Source organism: Jaculus jaculus, chromosome 2, assembly GCF_020740685.1.
Source record: "Jaculus jaculus isolate mJacJac1 chromosome 2, mJacJac1.mat.Y.cur, whole genome shotgun sequence".
NCBI lineage: Eukaryota > Metazoa > Chordata > Mammalia > Rodentia > Dipodidae > Jaculus > Jaculus jaculus.
The window spans coordinates 21,767,500-21,774,999 of NC_059103.1; the positions used below are offsets into that span (position 1 = coordinate 21,767,500).

The 7,500-nt window shown below is 44.3% G+C and overlaps 1 pseudogene; it reads right to left on the bottom strand.

The window, feature by feature from the left end:
- Window positions 1–7,500, bottom strand: part of LOC101600653 — a 41,577-nt pseudogene that overhangs the window by 12,377 nt on the left and 21,700 nt on the right.

Below are 7,500 nucleotides of genomic sequence, written 5' to 3' on the forward strand. Positions count from 1 at the left end.
GATTGTGCATCAGGGTTTTTATTGTATTTTATTTTGTTTATATATTTGAGAGAGAGGCAAATAGAGAGGGAGAGATTGGTAGAGAGAGAGGGGAGCAAAGATAAAGAGACAGAGAGAGAATGAATGGGTGCCAGAGGGCCTTTGGCCATTGCCAACGAATGACAGACACATGCACCACCTTGTGCATCTGGCTTACATGGGTTCTGAGGACTCAAACCTGTGTCCTTTGGCTTTGCACCTTAACCACGAAGTCATCTTTCCTTCCCTGTACAGTAGTTTTGTACTAACTGAGCATTTGTATACCTTGTGTCCTATATCCATTCAAGTAAATTTACCACCATTAACTCAAGCTTCCTTGTTGGTTCAAGCCCAGTCAGTTTTGGGGGAATAAAGAGAATAACTTAGCTGTCATAAATATGCAACAATACTGTAGGGACTTTAGAATGTGCAGGGAGGCTGGAGAGATGGCTCAGCAGTTAAGACACTTTTCAATAAACTCTAACAACCAGAGTTTGGCTCCCCAGTACCCATGTAAATCCAGATGCACAAAGTGGTACATGCGCCTGGAGTTCGTTTGCAGTGGCTAGAGATCCTGATGTACCTATTCTCTCTCTTTCTCTCTCTCTCTCTCTACTTCTCCCTCCCTCCCTCTCTCTCTGGCATAGTGGCGCACAGCTTTAATCCCAGCACTTGGGAGGGAGAGGTAGGAAGATCACTGTGGGTTTGAGGCCAGTCTGATTTTTACATAGTGAATTCCAGTTCAGCCTGGGCTAGAGCAAGAGCCTTACCTTGAAAAACCAATACATAAACATAAAAAAGAATGTGAAGGAGAAAGTTCTTCTTATGCTCTGAGGAATTACCCGTTCTATGTTGGATCCAACAGTCTTTGTATTTGACCTACTTTCACCACCAACCTGTAAGCTTTCTTAACTTTGCTGTCAATCTCAGCATGGGCTGATTTTCACCCCTACCCAGTGGAGGTATTTCTAACTCAGCAGGACATTACGTCTACTTTAACAGCATCGATTCCCTGTTCCTGCAGCTACCCAAGTCACGTCCTGAGTTGGCATTTTAATCCCCTTCAGTTTTCAACAGGGCATGCCACCTTTCCTCCCATAGTTCCCACAGAAAACCTTTATCTATCTATGGGGCCATGCACTATTCCATCAGTTAAATTTCCACCAGTGATGGAGAAGGGGTTGCTGAGGTTGTTGTCCCTGTGACATTCGTAATCAGTGGCAGTCCTCTCATCGAGTAATGGGAACACGGTTGAGTTGTAGCTAGCCAACAGTAAGACAGACAGATATGAAATGATCTGCTTAATGAGTCTCGACACAACAAGCTTCAGTGAGATCATCATGGAGGGCAGCGTGTATCCAGAACCTTGGACAGCTCCCTCCAACTTGACTCAACCACTTGCTCCCCTGACCCTGCCCAATGTCTGTCCACATCCCATGTCATATGTGGAGCATTTCCACAAAGTGATGTTGACCCGCAGGCACTTGGTTACCAACTAACTATGTGGGGGTGTCTCTTAGCAGCCTCACCATCAGGAAGAAAGTATCATTTGGAGATTCACAGGTGACCTGTGAGCTATGCTGCCAAGGAAGCTATGACAGCTCTTCGGTCTACCTCCTCTGTCCAGCTCAGCTACGCTGCCACCTCCCCTTAGGTTTGGTGACAGCCCTGATAGAAGCACACGGAGCTTCCCTCTTCCCCTCAGCCACACTTTTCTGCCACTCTGGATTCCCACTTACTGTGCAAGTCAGTATCTGTCTTTTGCCTCGCTCCTTAGCACAGGTCATGTATACCTCATGCTCATCTCTGGATAATGCTAAAATTAAGTTTTCATATGGTTTGAGAAGATTTTTCCTTCTACCCCCATGACAACTTACTTCTTTCTTTTTACTTATCCTTTTTTTTTTTTTAATTTGTATTACATTTTGCTAACCTCAGACTCAGGAATTGGTCCCCTGACTTCTCCATCCACATTTCTCTCTTTCAGATGATTTATAACCAGGTGCTCTTGTCTGAATGTCACCAAACACAAAGAGCCCGGTTCCCATTTAACAGTTCCAACTGGACACTTGGTACTCTTCCCTGACAGAGCGCGTGCTCAGAAGAACTTTCCACTTCCCAGCCTGTGCCATTTCTCTCTCGATTTCCCACTCAGGGACGGACAGCACCAGTCAGTCAGTTGTCACATCCAGTTACTGCTGGTGCTGGCTCCATCCTCTTATTCACACCATCTGTAGCTTTGACACACACCCGCAGGGCTCAAGGATATCCAATCAGGCCCCACTCCTGTTGCGTCTTCCCATGCCCCGCCTCTTTCGGTGACCCTCAGTAGCAAGCTGTCATCTGCTGGTATCCCCGCTACCCAACCACAGCATCCATTCTGCACACAACAACCCACTCCAGTGTAAGAGGTATGGAAATCAGATAATGTCACTTCTGTGCTCCAAATGTCCCAAGGCTCGTCCATGCTCACAAACTAAAATTAATGCACTTTTAAGTCTTCAGGAAGAAAATTGAGGCAGCCTCATCTTGTATCTTTATTTTACTATTTTTTTTTCAAGGCAGGGTCTCACTCTAGCCCAGGTTGACTTGGAACTCTAGTCCCAGGGTGGCGCCTTAAGCTCATGGCAATCCTCCTATCTCTACCTGCCAAGTTCTGGGGCTGAAGGTGTGCACTACCACGCCAGGCACATTTTGTATGCCTAAATCTTTCCAAATCTATCAATACATAACCAGAAGAGAAAGTAGGAATATGGAGCCAGCAAAAGAAGAAGAACTCTATGAACAATATCCATTGTAAAATTCAGCAGCAATGTCACTATGGGACCTCAACAGTGGAGAAATAACCATGACAGCCTACACATGATGTTCTGTGCTGTGTCTGGGAGGAGCGGAAGGCATGGCTAAATACATGACAGACAAATTAGCCAAGAAGAACTTATCGGACATCACAGCAGGACACTGGAGACAGTGGTCGGAGCTGGGAAGACTTTGCCATGGCTACAGCAGGCACATGGGGTGCCTGTATAGTGCTTCAAGAGATGGTATTCATGGCCTTTAAACAACCTCAGTCAAATATCCTCTGAGGACAACCACTTCATCGAAGAGGCATTACTTGGGACAGGATCTAAATTTAGTGGGTCAGAAAAGATGAGAAAAGTAAATAAAATGTTCCAGATATAGTTGGGAAGAACCCAAAAAGATATAAGGAAAAAAAATGATTGCCACACTTTTGAATGCCAAATGCAGGCAACAGATGGGGGAGCTCTGACATTAAGATAAGAAATCCTGTCCCATTCCTGCTGCAAAAGTTCAAGCAGGCAAATGTCACATATGTATGCACAACGAGGGCTGGAAAGATTGCTCAGTGGTTAAAGTTGCTTGCTTGCAAAGCCTAAAGGCCTGGATTTGATTCCCCAACAGCCACAAAAGTCTTATACACATACATCTGGAGTTCATTTTCAGTGTCTGGAGTCCCTGCTGTGCCCACTCATTCCTCTTTCTCTGTTTCTTTCCAAACAAATTCTCAAAAATGAGACAGAAGAAAGAAAAAATAGATGCAGTATACATGTGGTAGAAATCCACAAAGAATCAAAGCAAAGAGGCAAATATTAAAATCTCTGTTTCAGGAAGGCTCATCTCACTATGTTTTTGGTCTGATATTCCATCCAAGACCCTGCTCATAAGATGCGGCAGGCCTCATTCAGGGTGGGCCTTTCTCCCTCAGTTCATCCTCCCTGGGAATGCTTGCCCAGACACCTCCATCTCTGAGGAGATTCTAAATCCCATCAAGATGGTAATGAAAAATTAGCCATCACCCTCTTCCTCCCCTTAATTTCTCCCACAAACTCCCCCACCCCATCACCCCATCCCATCATCCCCCACTTCTTGCTCCCACCATTTCTCCCTCTTCTTCTGTCCATCCCTCCCTCCCACATTCCTCTCTCCCATCATTCCCTCTCACTTCTCCCACCATTCCTCCCAATTTTCTCCTTCTATCATCCCCTCCCAAACTCTTCTCTACCATCATTCCCTCTCACTTCTTCCTCCCACCCCCTCCCATTTCCTTTCAATGCAGAGTCTTACCTCTGCTGTGGACTGCTGCATTATAAAACTGTGATATTATCCAGGTGATACACTTGCTTGATTTTGAAACAGGCTCTTCTGCCCCCCAAGTTGGTTTCTACCAATACGTAGCTGAGGATGATACTGAACTCCAGATTCTCCACTCTCCACATCTCAAGTTCTGGAGTCATAGGCAATAGCCACCATGGTTGACTGATCCAGGTAATTCCTGAAGTTTGTATTCAGATATTTCCTCTTCTAACCAGACTTCTTTCCAAATAAACTCCCTTCAACTTTTAATACTACCACTTAACTTCGTTGTTCTACCTTGCAGTTATCACTCCCTGAAACATTTTACCTTCCCATTGATATAGGCAGACTTTCCAAGAAGAGGTCACTCTACATCCTAGGCCCACAGGCTTGTCTGTTTACTGACAGCATTTCTAGTGTGAAGAAGATACCTGGAGCAGGTGGACATTCACAGACACCCAATAAATGACTGATAATAATAGATAATAATAGATAAGACCCTAACGTTATAGTTAAGCTTATCGTTGCCAGGACCAAACACCTGAACCAAAGAAGCTTATGGAAGGAAAAGGGTCATTTCAGTCTTAGAGATTTGAGGAGTCTCATGGTGGAGACAGCATGCCAGCCAGCTCACATCTTCATACACCAGCACTGGTGAGCAATCCACAAGAGGCAGCTGGCTCTGAATATTAATAGGTTGGACTAATAAGCCACAAGGCCAACCCTCCAGTGACACACCTCCTCTAGCAAGGCTCCACCTCCCAAAGGCTCCACCAGCTAAGGACTAAGCATGAGATTTCATCAGAAACACAGGAGGCTATGGGGGGCATTTTATTTTCAAATTGCCACACCTACTAAAGTCCGCTCACTCTCCTGTATGACTCAGGCTAGTCTGCCAATCTGTGTTTATCTGACAGTCATTCCCATGTGAGCCTGCCATAGGAGACCCAGTATTCTTCTTGTCTTCCTGTGCTGGGGAAGCCATAGGAAATCATTCTACCTTCACACTCCAGGGGAAGAGTTCCACTTCCGTGTCCGAGTGTTTCTACCTTCATCCTAAGGTCACACAGTTCCACCCCTGTGGCTGTGACTGTTTGTAGCTTCATGTACAATTCTACCTCTGACTGTCCTCTTTAGGTTCTGTCCATGAGTATCTTCTGGGTTTTTACTTGGACCAAAGCTACCCAACTCGTTTCTATTTTCTAGGTCTCTTCTAGGTAAATTCCTCCCAGGGGTATAGCTGCCTGCTAGCAGTCTAGAAGGCTTCTGGGAACTCTTATCCTTTATGACATTTCCATGAGACTGTGTTCTTCTCTGACTTATTTATTTATTATTTATTTATTTATTAGAGACATAGAGAAGGACACAGTGTGTGTGTGTGTGTGTGTGTGTGTGTGTGTGTGTGTGTGTGTGTGTGTGAATGGGCACTCCAGGACCTCTAGCCACTGCAAATGAACTCCAGATGTGTGTGCCCCCTTGTGCATCTGGCTTACATGGGACCTGGAGAACCAAACCTGGGTCCTTAGGCTTGGCAGGCAAGTGCTTTAACCTCTAAACCATCTCTCTAGCTCTGCATTCCTTCTCAATATGGATGGTCCTGCACTCATTGTATCCTGAGAAGTTCCTGGCAGAATCTGATACCAAACTAGAGTTGCTGGCCTTACTAATGACTACTGACTAGTGGCCTGGGCTCCCATAATAAAATGCCACAAACTGCAGGTTTTCAAAAACAGTAATTTATTTTCTCATTCTATTGAAGGGTCGAAGTCCAAGATCTAGGAGGTGGCTTAGGCATATCTAGGGGTACCTAGTCCCTGCCCTCTGGATCCTTCTCACCAGGGCTTGCCAACCAAGGCTTTTAAGCTTTTGTCCAGGTGATAATTCTATTACTAATGTCCTATTCTCATGACCATAGCTCACCCTGATAACTTCTCAAAATCCCATTTTCCAAGCAGAGATCAGAACTTCAGTTTATGAATTGGGGCTGGACACTATCCATGCACAGTGGTTAACTAGCAGCTGTGCAGCACGCTGCAAGTCAAGATGACACAGGTCTTGCAAATGAAATATATCCAAGAGGTTCATATGTTTTGAATACTGGTCACCAGTTGGTGGCAATTTGGGAGGATCATGGAGCCTTTAGGACATGGGGCTTCCATGGAGACGATGTGTCACTGAGGGCAGACCTTACAATTTCTTAGTCTAGCTCAATGACTGTTCAGAGCTAGCTCACTTACTATCACTTTATTATTATCTTGGTTTTTTGTTGCTTATTTGGAAGATAGTTAAAACATATCATAATGGCTACCTGCATTGCAGACACTACATATTTACAGCAAGGCCAGCTTCAAATGTCTTGTCACTCCCGAAGTGCTTTGTTAACGCAGACACCAACTTCCAGATTTCTGTCTGTATAGATCATAATTCTCCTATATGCATACTTTTTGCATGGATATAATTGCTACTGAAAGCATATTGACTTTCTGAAAACTAAAAATCTATGATTGTCTTTCAAGGGCTGAAAATAATACAGAGTATAATTCCATTTTGTGTGTGTAGTGCTTGTTTGTGTTTGCCTGTTGTCCTCTATTGCTTCTATCTTGATGGTTTCTTCTTATTTATTTTTTGGCTTTTCAAGGTAGGGTCTTGCTCTATCCCAGGCTGGCCTGCACTTAATCTCAGACTGGCCTTGAATTTACAGCAATCTTCCTGCCTCAGCCTCTTGATTGTTGGAATTAAAGGTGTGCTCCACCATGCTTGGTTCCACCTTTTATTTTTCTTTTCTTGAGACAAGATCTCTTGCTAAACCTGGACTTCACTAATTAGTTGAGAAGCCATCCCCCAGGAACTTCTTATTTCCACCTTCCCAGAGCTGGGGTTATAGGCATATTCCTCCATGTCTAGCATTTTGCATGGGTGTGCAAATTCCAACTCAGGTCACCATGCTTGTGGGAAAAGAACTTTACAATGTAATTGTAACTTCTTAACACTTACAAGTAACCTGCCTTGTACAACGAGATCATGCAAACTAGCATATGATATGTAAAGTAGTAAAACGTAACAAATTTTATTTAATCCATGTAGTTTATGCTAAACACCATTTTTTTTTCCTATGAGGACATCAAGATTCATCTTTTCCCTTGATTTTCAACATCAGCAATGATTGGTTGCAGTACTGCTGGGTTTTTTATTGACTGACAGTGAGACCATCATGTCCCCAAACCCTGGTTATTCTGGGGAAGGGACATTCAGATGAACAAGCCCCCTCAGCTACAATGTCTTGTCACAATGGGGAGGGGACATTCAAGTAGACATGACCTCATGGCCCTCATCCCTAGGGAGTGGCATTCTGGTATACATACCACCAGGGCCTTCATTGTAGTCACA